Source organism: Stomoxys calcitrans, chromosome 5 (assembly GCF_963082655.1).
Source record: "Stomoxys calcitrans chromosome 5, idStoCalc2.1, whole genome shotgun sequence".
Lineage (NCBI taxonomy): Eukaryota > Metazoa > Arthropoda > Insecta > Diptera > Muscidae > Stomoxys > Stomoxys calcitrans.
The window spans coordinates 18,609,652-18,626,826 of record NC_081556.1 but is presented as its reverse complement, the minus strand read 5'-3'; positions in this window follow the sequence as shown (position 1 = coordinate 18,626,826).

The following is a 17,175-nucleotide window of genomic DNA, read 5'->3' as shown; positions in this document are numbered from 1 at the left end:
GTGCCATAGGCCGCATGGTGGCGCGCATGGGGATACCGCACAATGACTTCTGTAGGAATTGCCTCGATGAGGATGAGGAGGAGACTATAGAGCACTTGCTGTGTTCCTGTCCGGGTCTGCAGAAACGTAGGCTCTCCTTTCTGGGGAACCGTTTCTTCTGTGGTCTGGGTGAACTTGCAAACGTACCTGTGGTATGTCTTCTGAGGTTTGTTGAGGGAACAGGATGGTCCCGACGGGGGGTGCCACAAACTCCGGTGTAGGTAGATTCGTGCTTGCGTAGAGACGGGCGATTCACCCCCCGCTTGGGTTCAACACTCCTTCTGTATTTTTCTTTTATTCGTGTATAGTAGGATGTCTCACATTGTCTTTCTCTCTAGGGTACCATAATGGGCCAAACTGGTCTCCGAGTGAACTCACCTTTCTTGGGCATCCCATTCAACCTAACCTAACCTAGCACAGATTTTGGAAGTCTTCACGAAACACAACGCGCCCTCTAGTAACTCAAGAATTCAAATCGGGAGATCGATTTATATGACAGCTACACTGATAGAAAAATGACGGTACTTTGCCAATTATTATTTTGTTCGCGTCATTGGCAATATTCCAGTTCAAATGGAAATAGTAAAAATTTTAAGGACATTCTATATCAAAAACATGATGGGCTCTTGTGTGGGAACGATGCTGTGTTGGTGTATTCATGTGAAAACCAAGGAGGTGGAGTAATCAATAACAGTTTCTTACTACAACCAATAACAGATTGGTATTAAAATCAATACTAGTTTGGTAATAAGGCTTGTTCCAAATGGTACTAATCAATGTGTGTTTCATCCATACCTTCCAATATTGTTTTTGTGCCACACGGTGTTGCTTTACTATCAATACTGTATGGCACTGAAATGTGCACGTTTGATATCAACTTTTCTCTGGGTGTACTATCGGTAACAGAGATGGTATTCCTGTTGATAACTCCTTTTTTTTTTTTGGAGCTGGTATATCTAATGACAATGAGTTATCCATTATTTTACATGCCAAAAATAATGCACGTACTTAGCAAGTTTTTGCTGGTATCCAAACTTTGTTCGATTTTAGGCGTATTTGACAACTTCTGTTAAGGTTATGTATACTTCAGCGATTGTCATTCATTGGGAAATTATCAATAAAGAGTTATTTGTCGAAATTACCAAGCACCTGACTATGCCTTAAAAGTTTATTTTAAGATATGCTTTTATGTTTAAGATTTTTCAAACAAAAAAATATTAGTTAACCCGTTTTGCAATCCATTTAATGTCATGTAGGTGGATATTTATTGCCTTTGACAAACTCAAAAGTGTAAATATTTGCAATTGAATCTCACTTCGAGATAAGAATTTGTTCTGCTTTCAGTACAGATGACAAAGTGTCACTGTGTTATTTCAAAATGTGCTAAATATTTTGTTTGTTTCATTTACTCGACGCTATCGACAAATATATGTCATGTCATGTATTAAAGAACTTGGGTAAAAAGAAAGGAAGAAATTTAGTATAACAGAAGCCGTTAAAAAAAGTGCCACCTCTGAGACAAGACACTGAATTAATGAAAATTAACATGTAAACGAAGTCCACCTAAATAAGAAGTCTCAAAAGTTCAAATTGCATAATTTTGAGAACAAAGTGATTAAAAAAAGAACTTCAAGTAGTAAAGATAAAAATTGCGGCATGTAAGGGCTCAAGAAGTCAAATTAGGAGATGGGTTTTTATGAGAGCTATATCAGGTTAAAAACCGATTTCGACCGTACTTAGCACAATTTTTGGAACTCATAACAGACCACTTCGTGCAAAATTTTAGCCAAATCGGACAAAAATTGCGGCTTGTAAGGACTCAAGAAGTCAAATCGGGAGATCGGTTTTTATGGGAGCTATATCAGGTTATTAACCGATTTCGACCGTACTTAGCACAATTTTTGGAACTCATAACAGAACACTTCGTGCAAAATTTTAGCCAACTCGGACAAAAATTGCGGCTTGTAAGGGCTCAAGAAGTCAAATTAGGAGATGGGTTTTTATGAGAGCTATATCAGGTTAAAAACCGATTTCGACCGTACTTAGCACAAGTTTTGGAACTCATAACAGAACACTTCGTGGAAAATTTTAGCCAAATCGGACAAAATTTGCGGGGTCTTAGACGAATATTTATAGGTGTTACAAGCGGAATGACTAGAATAATATACCCTCATCGCATGGTGGGGGGTATTAAAATATCAGCCTTAGTAATCGCGCACTAATTCTGACAACATTTAAAATTTATGCACATGTCCCCATAAAAAGTGTTCAACATCAAACCCTCTATGCACCCCATCAGTAAACAGTCAAACATCACCATCTTCCTTTAGTCTTTTCCATTTTTGCCAACGGCTCTTTTGTACAGCAGCTTTCGATAAGGGACTGCCATCTATTGTTTACCAAAAACAACTGTATAGCTTTTAGTTTAAAGCACAAAAGCATATGTGCTTTAAATAAAAGTGTATCCCAAAGCAAACACATTCACTCAAATCTAAACATCTGTCAGACTGGCAAAATGCCATATACAAACAAATACAAAGAATTAGTTAAGACCTTTTATATATTGGTTGCCCAAAAAGTAATTGCGGATTTTTTAAAAGAAAGTAAATGCATTTTTAATAAAACTTAGAGTGAACTTTAATCAAATATACTTTTTTTACACTTTTTTTCTAAAGCAAGCTAAAAGTAACAGCGGATAACTGACAGAAGAAAGAATGGAATTACAGAGTCACAAGCTGTGAAAAAATTTGTCAACGCCGACTATATGAAAAATCCGCAATTACTTTTTGGGCAACCCAATAGCTCCCATATAAACCGATCTCCCGATTTGACTTCTTGAGTTCTTACAAACCACAAATTTTTGTCTAAATTGGCGGAAATTTTGCATGCGATATTTATTACGACTTCCAACAACTGTGCCAAATACGGCCAAAATCAGTCTATAACCTGATATAGCTTCTATGTCATTCTTTTTCGGTTCCTAGAAGCTTTAATATTAGCTGGTTTCACAGAAGTTTTGTATGTAGAATAAAATTATGCCCAACTACTAAATTTATTTTGTATACATTTTTAGCAGAATCCATGGTGGTGGGTTCCCAAGATACGCATTTACTTGTTTTCCATAAAACGCCCCTAAGTTGGTTCATGTCAGGTATTGCGTCCCCACCTAAGTGTCGGTGTCAGTTAGCCGCGAAAGCCGGGCAATAACATAGAAAATACTCATAATCTTCCCCACATGTCCTACACATGCTGTCGATTGCCGTACCTATTTTGCATGAGTCCTATGTGTCCCTTATGATACCGAAAGCTATAGTGAACTCCTTCTGGAACTCCCCCTAGAATTTCCGTCCTACTGACCGTTTCACTATTCAACAGTTTTACATGAGCGTCACTCGCCCTTAACTCGGACTGCGTCGCCCCAAAAGGCTTCGGGTTAATCAAGTTTACAGACAGCAGACCTCTGGCCTTCTCTGCCAAATTGTCTGCTCTTTCATTCCCCCTTACTCCACTATAGCCTGGCATCCAAGCGAGGAGGCGCTAATCCTTCCTGCACTCCAAGACTGTTCGTGACTTTACCGACCTGATGTTTAAACTCGGCGTTCTCGCGATAGCACCACACCACCTCACGACCTTACACATTCCGTGATCGCCCGAATCTCCGCCTGCAGGATCGTATTATGGTAAGGCAGTCTAAAACAGATCTCAGTCCCTGGTTTCTCATTGTAGGCCCACTCTGTTCTCAAGGTTTGATGAGCCGCCAGATGACAATACTAGGGTTTCGTCAATCCAAGACTGTGCCGCTGGCAGCAGTGCCTCGCACCTGATCTCAAGTGTCGTATCTGGTATCCGATCGGAAACTTCTTCCATTCCTTACAGGTTTCTTATCGTCGTCTCTATAATACCGCGATGGTATGACTTGCTCCTTCCCTCTATCCATTCTCCCATCGCCTTAAGTCTCATAACCGCAGTGGCTGCCTTACACTTAATCTGTATGGCTATGGGCCGGATATCTAAAATAGTCTTCAGTGCCCTAGTGGGCGTGTTACTCATCGCCCCGCCCCCGCCAAGACAACATGTTCTGTGAACCTGTTGTATTAATCTAATGTCGCACTACCTCTCCATCACAATCCATCAAATTACTGAGACGTAAGAAAGTGTTGGCGTCCCATGCCTCTGTAAAACCAGTAGACTAACCTCGGATTCAGATTCCATTTCGGGCCTAGGCCCATCTACATAGTGCCCAACATCAGTGAGCCTTCTCAATACGCTCCCGAATGTGACACTTCCAATTCAGTTTTCTGTCCAAAATCACTCCTAAGTATCTGACCTTGTCAGATATCGAAATCGTTCTATTGAGGAAACGTGGTACATCAAATGGCCCCACTTTTGTCTTTCTCATAAACGCACAGATTTCAGGTTTCTCTGGATCAACATTGAGACTCCTAAGTCTAGCCCAGCCGTATGCCATCTGCATGACCATTTCGGCTATTTTGCATAGATGGTTCGGAACCTTAGCCCTCAGATGTATTGGAACATCGTCTGCGCAGTAGACGTGTTCAAATCGCTCCTCAGTCAGCATCCATAAAAGGTTATTCATAGTGATCGCCCATAGGAGTGGTAATGAAAAGCCCCCACTCCTATGGGCGACTGCCTGTTCCACTTTCTCCCTTATATTTATGTCATATGGTTTATCCAGTCTCTAAGGACCCAAAAAGGACTGGATCAGTGTGTCGATCCGCTTATTGTTAAAAGCCCCCTAGATGGGAATGCAATCTCTTCTATTTTATGCACGTCTTCATGCAGGACAGTCTCCACCTACCTTCTCTTGACATAGGCTTGCTGTTTGTATTTGAGCAGTTTGCTGGATGTCCTACTCTTGATCTTGGTATCCATAATACGTTCCATGGTTTTGAGTAGAGAGGACGTAAGGCTTAAAGGTCTGTAGACCGTAGGTGTCGCATAATTTGCCTTGCCGGGCTTAGATGTAAATACCACCCTTGCCTCCTGCCAGGCTTTCGGAGTCAGATAGTTCGCTTCCTTCTGTAGTAGCGCCGGAAATATTCCACCGGGTAGGTACTTAGCATGCATGAAAGCTCCTCAATGCTTCCTTTACCGTAAATTCTGTTATGATAAGCCTTCGATCAACCTCAGAATTCCAAGATTTCATTGTCTCAGTGAGTCCCTTTGTATCCTGTGGAAAATGGGTTTCCATCAAATGCCTCAACATGTCCTCCGTTGTATCTGCTCTCACTCCCATGTCGTGTACTAACGTTTCTGTTTGGGCATGGGTTTTTGAGAGAAACTTTTTCATCTTGGCGGTGCCATTACCTGTTCGAAAAAAAGTTTCCAGGATGCTCGTTTTGCTGCTCTGGTAATTTTATTGAATTCCATGAGCCGCGTGTAGTAGACATCCCAGTCAACATTCGATTTTTTATGACATGCTCTGTTGTAAAGTCTGCGTACCACTTTCCCAATTTTCCGTATCTCCCCAGACATTCAGGGTTTTTCTTGGTCTGATTTCCTTTCTCGAAGAGGTCAACTATCTTAGAAAGACCCCACTATTGCAGTCGTAATGATGTTGACATTGTCATCAATGTCTTCTATGCTTGGACATTTAAATTATCTTGCCCAAGTTTTCTTCTGATTTGTATTCCCAATTTTGTCCAGTTAATTTTCAAGCTTATAGTATTCGACGCTGGCCATGCTATTCAAGACCTGATCTGGCGATGGCTTGTGAAGTCGATCGATCAGATTTTCCGAACATATTGTCACATCTAAAATCTCATCCTGGGAATGGGTGATGTTCGTCGGCTCCCTGTTCTTTAGACTGCATTGAGTTTCCTATCACTGTACTGCCTGATGTTGTAATAGCAGAATCTTCATCTATCTAAGTCCTCCGAATCTTGAAAAAGTCGTTGATAGTTCCATCGTCGGATTTCTGTTCGTTAGGCTGATTTGAGTCTCTCGTGCCTGCACTGCCTGATGTTTTGCTATTAGGATCTTTGCATATACTATTGGGTTGCCCAAAAAGTAATTGCGGATTTTTTAAAAGAAAGTAAATGCATTTTAATAAAACTTAGAATGAACTTTAATCAAATATACTTTTTTTGTACTTTTTTTCTAAAGCAAGCTAAAAGTTACAGCTGATAACTGACAGAAGAAAGAATGCAATTACAGAGTCACAAGCTGTGAAAAAATTTGTCAACGCCGACTATATGAAAAATCCGCAATTACTTTTTGGGCAACCCAATATTACTTTATCGTTAGGCGGTATTGAAAGTCTTACCACTGCACTGTCCCATGACTCAATATGAGCATATTTGTCTATCCTAGTCTTTCCAATCTTGAAAAAGACGATCTTGGTCCCATAGTACGCCATGCCTTCAGTCTTAGCTAAACTTGCCATAGAGACTTGATCAATTCCCATCACAAGGATAATTCGTTTCGCTTCTCCTCCCTGTGGAAAACCCATTTCTCCATGACCCTCACCCTTGATAAAAACCGTCGGCTTTGTGTGCTGGGGGATGGGCATCTTTTTCAAAAGGGCGAGCGATCAATACGTTTTGATGACGCAAAGCGCAGCCGTAATGGATTGCCCAAAAAGTAATTGCGAATTTTTTAAAAGGAAGTAAATGCATTTTTAATAAAACTTAGAATGAACTTTAATCAAATATACTTTTTTTACACTTTTTTTCTAAAGCAAGCTAAAAGTAACAGCTGATAACTGACAGACGAAAGAATGCAATTACAGAGTCACAAGCTGGGAAAAAATTTGTCAACGCCGACTATATGAAAAATCCGCAATTACTTTTTGGGCAACCCAATATGTCCCCCTTCGGAGTTATACACATGTTCGATAACCCGTTCGTTGAGATGCTCCACTTGGGACCGATGATCTGGTGGAATCCTACTGCATAAGTCATCTCATCTCTGTTGTGCTTCCTTGCCACTCTGGTGTAAGAGCTACCTCTCAGCTACCATCATCCCTTTCAGTGATGGCTGTGGCATCATTTTGGAAGTCAAAGTTTCTCCATGAAGACTCAGGGGCCGTGCGCGCTTCCGTCGTTGTTGTTCCGATTTTGTCTCCCTCCGCTTTTTCTTCCCAGATTACTTTCTCTTTCCAGCTTCCGTTGAAGTGTCAATGTCAATTCCATCCCTTCCAACATCCTGCACTTGCGCACGTTGCGCTCCCGGTGCGTACTCCCTGTGTCCTTCGTCGTTCCCTGGAATGCTTGTTCGGTCTTCTTGTGAGCTAAGCAAAGCACTCGCTCACTTCTGCCGTCATCCCTCTGTCTTCAAGTCTCGATTCGGCAGCAATGACTGTTTTCTGGATCTGAATCGGAAACACCGCATTTAGTTTATTAGTAATTTTTCGGGTAAACAAGAGCAGGAACTTTTAGTTTAAGTAAGCTTTGTCCTTTTTTGAGTATAATACAATTTTTATACTCTCCATCATAGGATGGGAGTAGACTATCTAGTACATCATTCCATTTGTAGCATCTCGGAAGATAAGATTGATAAGACTTTGTTAAGTATATATACTCCCCATCGTTCTAAATCCGCAATTACTTTTTGGGCAACCCAATAGCGCAAAAATTTAAAACTTTCTTATATGTGACTTATGTTGCTTAATCCTCAGTACAAATTCCCCTGTATTTAATTTAAGATAACAAATTACACGTCATGTCTATTTTCAAATATATTAATTGGGTTGCCCAAAAAGTAATTGCGGATTTTTTAAAAGAAAGTAAATGCATTTTTGATAAAACTTAGAATGAACTTTAATCAAATATACTTTTTTTACACTTTTTTCTAAAGCAAGCTAAAAGTAACAGCTGATAACTGACAGAAGAAAGAATGCAATTACAGAGTCACAAGCTGTGAAAAAATTTGTCAACGCCGACTATATGAAAAATCCGCAATTACTTCTTGGGCAACCCAATATGTAAGCAAGCCTTTTTGTTTTCCTATACCATTGGACAATGAATTCATGAATGAGTTCTTAAAATAGCCCACATAGTTTTGCAAATATGACGCCAATTATCATCAAATGAATGGAGAAATTATCATCAGTTTTGTTGAATCATGGCTTTCGTTGCCATTTCTTCGTCTGAGATAGGTCTGAGTTGTAAGACTTCTTCAAGTCTTGAAAGTGGGATGAAATGAAAAACTTAATTAAGGCTTCGTCGTTTATCTCGTTTTCCTTTTTTTTTTTTTTTGCTTTATCAAGTCATGAGTAAGTACACCAAAGAGCAATTGCATGTTAATTTCTTGGGATTGAATGAAATTCAAGTATCTGGGTATGGCGTAGCAACAGATAGTGGTTGTGCATGCCAAGCTTGAGTTTGCCAAATCATTTGGAGAAGATAGAAAATTGAATTACTAATCAATATTTTGGAAAATCTTAATCTTAGTCTTTATATTAGAAATCATTTCCATAAAGAGGATATGGAGTATTGTATTCAAAGGATACTGAGTACTGGTTACTGGGTACTGATACTTGTGATTGGGTCACCTTTTAACAACTTTTAATATATACTTAGTTCATCTCCACTAATAATTCCCTATGCTGTCATTGAATCATTAGCAAATCCGCCAAATAGGCGTCCAATTCTAGAAACCACATCTTGGCATATTGGATTACCAACGGGTAGTTTTTTTTTTAATTTTTGTCTAATTTTTTTTTTTTAAGCCTACAAATTTGTTTTATTGAATTTCCCCACTTTTCTAAGATTTCATATGGTGAGAGCCCAATTCCGTATGCACCACAAAGGAAATAAAACGCCCCTGTAACCAAATTGTGGTTAACAGATTGAATAACGACCAGTTAAAGCGTTTGACTGACTGCATGACTGTTGATGAGAACGTCTATAAGGGACATTAACCGCTCGGTTTTACATTTCATATGGTGGCATATGTGGGTGTCTGAGAAGATGAACTTCAAGTAACACTGCCGGTAACAAGCTAAGCAACAACAACAATTGTTTAGTTGCACTAACGCCATCAATTATCAAGCGTACATTGTGGCAGGTAAACAAATAAATTAGCAATCCATTAATTGTAACAATTTGGAAATTAAATCTTTCAAATCGAATTTCACGCTTTTCCAATTAACCCAAACAAATTCGATTTACTCAGTGAAATCTAAAACTTTGGAGATTTGTGGCAATTAGTGGAAACAACTCAATAAATATGGATTATTTTAAAGCATAGTATATTAAGTAACACAGAAAGGGGGAAAGAAGCAATTTCCCCCTTAAGGGACATCTTTGCAATATATTGCTTACGATTTCTTGTAGCACTTGTACTTTAAATTAGCTGAACCGGGCCCGCTCCGCCGCGCTTTCTTCTACTTTATATGGAACAAAATTATCTTTGCATTTAACCCCTTATTGAAAAAGTCAGCAAATATGTCCGGCTTGGGGACAATATCCAAATCCACTCCCTTTAAAACCCAAATTATCATGGTGAGCAAATACGTCCTATTCGGAGGTTGTTATGGGGGTGAGACGTTCCCTAGGTTGATATCAGATTCGTGATCTACTTCCAAATACCTTTCATTTGAGCCCCATATTTCCATAGTCGCAAACATAACCGGTTTGGGGAATGTTTTGAGGGATGGGGCGGCCGTTAAGTTGGCCCTGAAAATATCTATCAGATTCGTGTTCTACTCTAAAATGCCTCTTATTACAGCCCCATATTGGAATGGTCGGCAAATACGTCCTATATGGGTGGTGTTATGGGGTTGTGGTGGCCCCATAGACACCTTTTCCCGAATATTGATACCACATTCTTGCTTTGCTCCCAAAGACCTTTCATTTGAGCCCCATATTGCTATGGTCTTAAATTTTGGAAGGGGCGACCCCCCAAACACTTGGCCAACATTGGGATATCAGATTCGTATTCTACTCACAAATGCCTTTCATTTAAGCCCCATATTGCCATGGTCAGTAAATAAGTCCTGTTTGGGGGAAGGGTGTTGACCCCCAAAAACTTGGTCCAACATTTGGATATCAGATTCTTATTCTACTCGCAAATAGCTTTCATTTGAGTCCCATATTGCCATGGTCGGTAAATACGTCCGATTTAGGGGAAAAATAGGACACCCCCCGGGCTGGGGTGGTCCCCCTAACACTTGATTCGGCAATTGGATATCAGATACGTTTTATTATCCTAAATACCTTTCATTTGAGTCCCATATTGTCGTGAATGGTCTAAATATATATTTAGTAGGATTTGAGTGTGGAGCGGCCCCCCTGAATATCCAATCCCAAATTTGAATACCAAATTTTTATTTTTTGGGTACTATACGAGAGCACACAAAATTTCGCTTAAATCGCACCACTCATCACTGAGATCTGGCGTTTCTGAAATTTAGGGTAAGGGGGAAAGTCCGCCCCCCCCCCCCCCCCCTATATATATCAAAAAATGTACCACCCTATATTCTTGATCGTCGTGAAATTTTATATCGATCTAGCCCTGTCCGTCCGTCTGTCTGTGAAAAGCTTGATAACTTCCGATGGAGTAAAGCTAGCCGCTTGAACTTTTGCACAAATACTTCTTATTAGTGTAGGTCGGTTGGTTTTGTAAATGGGCCAAATCGGTCAATGTTTTTATATAGCTGCCATATAAACCGATCTTGGGTCTTGACTTCTTGAGCCTCTAGAGTGCGCAATTCTTATCCGATTGGGATGAAATTTTGCACGTAGTATTTTGTTATAATATCGAACAACTGTGCCAAGTATGGTTCAAATCGGTCCATAACCTGATATAGCTGCCATATAAATCGATCTTGGGTCTTGACTTCTTGAGCCTCTAGAGTGCGCAATTCTTATCCGATTGGAATGAAATTTTCCACGTACTATTTTGTTATAATATCCAACAACTGTGCCAAGTATGGTTCAAATCGGTTCATAACCTAATATAGCTGTCATATAAACAGATCTGGGGACTTGACTTCTTGAGCTTCTAGAGGGCGCAATTCCTATCAGATTTGGCTAAAATTTTGCAAGACGGTTTTTATTGTTACTTTCAACAACTATGTCAAAAAAGGTTCAAATCGGTTCATAACCTGATATAGCTGCTATATCTGGGATCTTGACTTCTTGAGCCTCTAGAGGTCGCAATTATTATTCGATTTGCCTGCAATTTTGTACGACGGATTCTCTCATGACCATCAACATACGTGTTTATTATGGTCTGAATCGGTCTATAGCCCGATACAGCTCCCATATAAATCGATCTCTCTATTTTAATTCTAGAGCCTCCAAAGGTTGCAATTCTTATTCGAATTGGCTGGCATTTTACACAGGTCTCCAACATATAAATTGATTGTGGTCCAAACCGGACCATATCTTTATATCGCTCTAATAGCAGAGCAAATCTTTTCTTATATACTTTTTTTGCCTAAGAAGAGATGCCGGGAAAAGAACTCGAGAAATGCGATCCGTGGTGGAGGGTATATAAGATTCGGCCCGGCCGAACTTAGCACGCTTTTACTTGTTATATATAAGATATTCCGATCTTAATCACATTTGGTTCAGGTGCCGAGAAGCTCTATACAAGTCAAATTTCAGCAAAATCGGAGAATAAATGTGCCTTTTATGGTCTTTAGACAATAAAGCTGAAGATTGGTCCCTATGGAAGCTATATATAAATATAGGCCGGTCTGGACTATTTTCAGGACAGATGTCTTAATACAACTCACTGTTCCAAATTTCAACGAAGTCGGATAATAAATGAGCCTGTAATAGACCAAAGACCCACAATCGGCAGATCGGACTATACGGCAGCTATATCCAAATGTGTTCCGATCTGGGCCATTTTTGATTCGAATATCGGCGGGTCTAATAAAACTCACTATGCTAAATTTCAGCGAAATCGGGTGTTAAATGCGCCTTTTATAAGCTTTAGACCTTAGATAGACAGCTATATCTAAATATGGTCCGATATACACCATATTCGGGTCGAATGTCGAGGCCTATAGTGCAACTCACTGTTTCTAATTTCACCAAAATCGGAGAATAAATGTACCATTAATGGTCTTTAGAACCTTAAACTGAAAATTGGTCCCTATGGCAGCTAAATCTATTGTAAATATAGCCCGGTCTGGACCATTTTCGGAACAGATGTTGGGAGTCTTAATACTCATTGTTCCAAATTTCAGCGAAATCGAATAATAAATGCGCCTGTTATAGGCCTAAGACCCAAAATCGGAAGATCGGTATAAATGGCAGCTTTATCATATATATGTTCCGATATGGACCATAATATGTTCCGATATGGACCATTTTTGATTCGAATATCGGCGGGTCTAATAAAACAGACTATGCTTAATTTCAGGGTGATAAATGCGCCTGTTATAGGCTTAAGACTCTAAATCGGCAGATCGGTCTATGTGGCACCATTATCCATGGATATGGTTAAATCGTCTTAGAATTTTACAACGATCCGAAATATATATTCTTTGTTGGGTCGGAAATGGATATATCGATGTGTTACAAATCCCTTGGTAGTGGATTTAACAACACAAACCAGTAAAAGCATGCTATGTTCGGCCATGCCCAATCACATATACCCTCCACCATGGAACCCATTTGTCGAGTTTTTTTTTTTTCTGGTATCCCTTTTTAGGCATACAAAGGAAGGGAAAGGCTAAAAGAAAAAAATTGCTATGATATTGGAGCTATATCAAGTAATGGTCCTATTCGGACCACAATGGAATCAATATTAGAGATCATTGTAGAAGTCATTGTGTAAGATTTCAGCCAAATCGAATAAGAATTGCGCTCTTTAGTTGCTCAAGAAGTAAATTAGGGAGATCGATTTATAGGGAAGCTGTATCAGGCTAAAGACCGATTCAGACCATATTTGACACGCCCTCTATAGGACCAAGAAGTTAAGATCCCATATCGGTTTATATGGCATCTATATCAGGTTATGGACCGATTTTAACCATACTTTGCACAGTTAGTGAAAATCATAACACGTCATGCTAAATTTCAGCCAAATCGAATAAAAATTGGGCACTCTAAAGGCTCAAGAAGTCAAGACCCCAGATCGGTTTATATGACAGTTATGGGCCGATTTCACCGGTACTTGCCACACATGTTGCAAACCATAACAAAATACCTAATGCAAAATTTCTGCGAAATCGGATAGGATTTGGCACTCTTAAGGCTCAAGAAGTCAAGACCCCAAATCGGTTTATATGACAGCTATATCAGGTTATGAGCATACTTGCCACAGTTGTTGGAAATCATAACAAAACACTTCATGCAAAATTTCAGCCAAATCGGATAAAAATTGCGCCCTCTAGTGGCTCAAGAAGTCAAGATGCAAGATCGGTTTATATGACAGTTATATCAAAACATTGACCGATATGGCCCTTTGAAAATCTCAACTGACCTACACCTATAAGAAGTATTTGTGCAAAATTTTAAGCGGCGACAGACAGACGGACGGACATGGCTAAATCGACTTAAAATGTCATCACGATCAAGAATATATACTCTTTATGGGATCTGAGATGAATATTTCGAGGAGTTACAAACAAAATGATGAAATTAGTTTACCCATCCTATGGAGGAGGGTATAAAAAGTGGGAAGGAAGCAATTTCCACATTTTGGGATATCTTTGCAATATACACCTTAAGATTTCTTGTACCTCTTGTATTTTAAATTTGTACATTAGAGTGCCCCAGAAAGCAAACAAGTTGTTTTTAGAACGCATACCCTTCATTTTATTCCTTTTTACCCCATTAAGCAAAATACGAAATATTACGCCGATCGATTAACGATAACCCTTGCCGACACGACGACCAAGTTGGATGTTTTGCTAGAGCTGGCAAAATATGGATGGCACCATCGATACTACCGATATTTCATTATTTGTCTGAATATCGATTGATATTTTTCCTATCGATACTATCGGCAAAGTTTAATTTTTTGCAAAATTGAACAAATGATTGCGCCTATAGAGGGCGCAATTTTCATTTGTTTGGGCTTCCAACTGACTTTATTAAGTTTGGTTTTGTTCGGTCTCTGCATTGAAATTACCTCTATATAAATCGATCTTCTCTCCTTAAGGGAAATTACTGATAGTATCGATATTTTTTATTAGAAATATCGAATGTTTGATTATCGATAGTTTGCCAGCTCTATGTAGTGCTTTCTAAGGAATCCACTTAACTATATGGAAATTCTTATACCCTTCATCATAGGATGGGGGTATACTAAAATCATTTGTAACTCAAAATAATGATCTGAGACCCAACAAAGTATATATATTATTGATCGCCTTGGCAATCTAAATCTATTTAACCGTGTCTGTCCGTCTGTCTGTCGAAAGCACACTAATTAGGTGCTTGCAATTTTGCACAAATACTTCTTATTAGTGCAGGTCAGATGGGATTTTAAATGGGCCAAATAGGTCCATGTTTTGATATAGCTGCCATGTGAACTGATCTCCCGATATTACTTTCTGAACACCTATAGGACGCAATTTGGCTGAAATTTTGCACAATGACTTCTACTATGATCTTCAACATCTAAACCAATTATGGTTCGAATCGCTCCAAAACCTGATGTGTCTCCAATAGTATGGCAAATTTTATCCATTATCCATTGTTTGCCTAAAAAGAGATACCGGGCAAAGAACTTGGCAAATGCGATCCATGTGCACACTTTTACTTGCATGCACAACAAACCGATTACTGGCCTAGGTGTATATCCATAGTGGCATGGGTCGAATTGACATCCGCACCTTCTTTTCTACCTTACCTAACCAAACCTTAATTGAAGTCTGGATACAAAGCTGATGAAGCTTAACCTTGAGAATGAAATGACCAAAACTCATAAGGAATTTTTAAGAAACAAACACATGTCTAAACATAATGATAGAATTGGGAAGAGAAACATAGAAACATCTTAGTAATACAAAGTTATTCTAAGTAATAGCCCGCTGAATGAGGAAATCGCCACCTAAGTAAGTGAGGACACTTTAAACTAATAAAGACATTTACTCAACCATTTCACTACGTTAAGTTTCCAAAGACCTAAGTCAATATTTAATGATTTGACAATTAAAAAGCTAAAAATCGTTTTTGACTATTTCAATATTTAGCAACTGCCTCTATTTCACCCCCTGGGGAAGTCATATACATTCCCTATGCTAGTTTCAAATATTTATTCTACTAACAGCAATTACCACACTCATCAGCCGTAAAGTGGCCAACATCCAACACCTGCAAATGGATTGAAATCAATATTTTTTTTTATTGACATTAAATAGATCATCGCCGCCAAAGACAACGTCAGTTAATATTTGCGGTCTCATCAATTTCGGGGTAAATACAATTTCGAACAGATTTGATCTTAAAAGCTAGCAAAGAAATAGAAGAACAAGAAACCAATTTTAAATAAACCAAAATGAAAAAAAAAATCAAACATCAAAGTTAAATTTAGTTGGACTTGTGCTACATAACAACACAAAAAACGCCGATACGCAACGACTATGATCGTCACAGCGAGAGGCGAGAGCAGAAAAAATCAAACGAAATCAATTTCGAAATCCGAAGACAGGAAATCGTTGTTGACCATTTCGTTTCATAAAGGTTTTACACCACCCCCACACTGTGGTGGGGTGGTGGTGAATTCGGAAGTTGATGTAGAGAAAAAAGAACCTCTTCCTTTGTGGGTGGTTCAATGAGAGTATGACAATTGATGAGTTCTATTGTTTGAAAAAATGTTTTGCATAAAATTATATGATATCTAAATGAAAGCCATGTAGTTTAAATGGTTTGAATAGTTTAATTGCCTCTTGATTATTGACTTGATGCCTGACGTGGAGTAAATAGTTGCTTTGTAAGAGTTAACTTTTTGTTGTGTTTTGTTGAAAATTATGCAAAGAATTTCTTTATAATTGTTTGTTTAATTTCAATTTAATTCTTCCCATAATTAAAATTGCAATTTTGGGCGTTTAGTGGCCATTAAATCAACGAACTCACTCAACCAAATAATCTGTATGCCACAAAAGTCAAAGAGAGTGAGTGAGCAGTAGTCAGTCAGTCGCATGCAAGTAAATGTGTGTGGGATTTATAACGCCTATCTGAGATCAGAGATGGGTATTGTCAATTGTTGAGTTATATGGAAGGAACGAAATGTTGATTTGTAGAGTGGGTATAAGATAGGAACAAGCATTGCACAGCGTGATATTCGAGGCGACAGGATCAGAGAAAGTATATCAAGTAAAAATTCATTAAGTTCGGCCGGTCCGAACTATCAATACCCACGAGGGGCTTTAGGTTAGGTTAGGTAAGAGTGGCAGTCCTTTACAGACTTACTTAGACAATTTAAGTCCATTGTGATACCACAGTAGCGACCAATCTAGACCATTCTTGGAACGGATATCGAGGAAACTAACACAACTCTCTGGGTCAAATTGCAAATCGGATAATAGCTGCCTCTCTTATGGGCCTAAAATCGGTCTAACACATCTCGCTGTGACAAATTTCAGCTAAATCAGTAAAGAAATGCAGCTTTTATGGTTCTAAGACCTTCAATCGGGAGATCGTTCTATATGGGGGCTATACCAAGATATAGTTCATTATAGTCCATCTTCGAACAGTCGGACCTATTTGGCTAGATCATCTCAGATTTTTTCGGAAATGAGTCATTTCGCAAATGGGATGGCAAAATGAATATACCTCCGTCCTTTGGTAGTGGATATAAAAAGAGCACTGGGTACAATTGTAAATGTCCGTTCTATACAGTCGATCGAGTGAATAGCTGATTGGAAGGTCATGTCACAGGGGCACTAAGATACTGAGATCCGCAACGCAGGCACGACTGGGGGCGATACAGGATTACAGCCCCTTTGGGCCCATATTCGGAACTGCGCCGCCAAGGATGCGCTTAGTGTAGAGGGAGCTCGGCATGTTGAAATAGGACAGGTGCGGTCACAGTTCCATCCTGGATGCTATTGATGCAGAGGGTAGACTGAGGAGGATCTCGGCTTAACTGCCACCGGTACCGCTTGGGATGAGTACATTCTGTACTTGTTTTCCATGCTGGATGTACACCCCATTGGGGCCTATATTCGAAATTGCCCCGCCAATGTCGGGCTTAGGCTGAGGG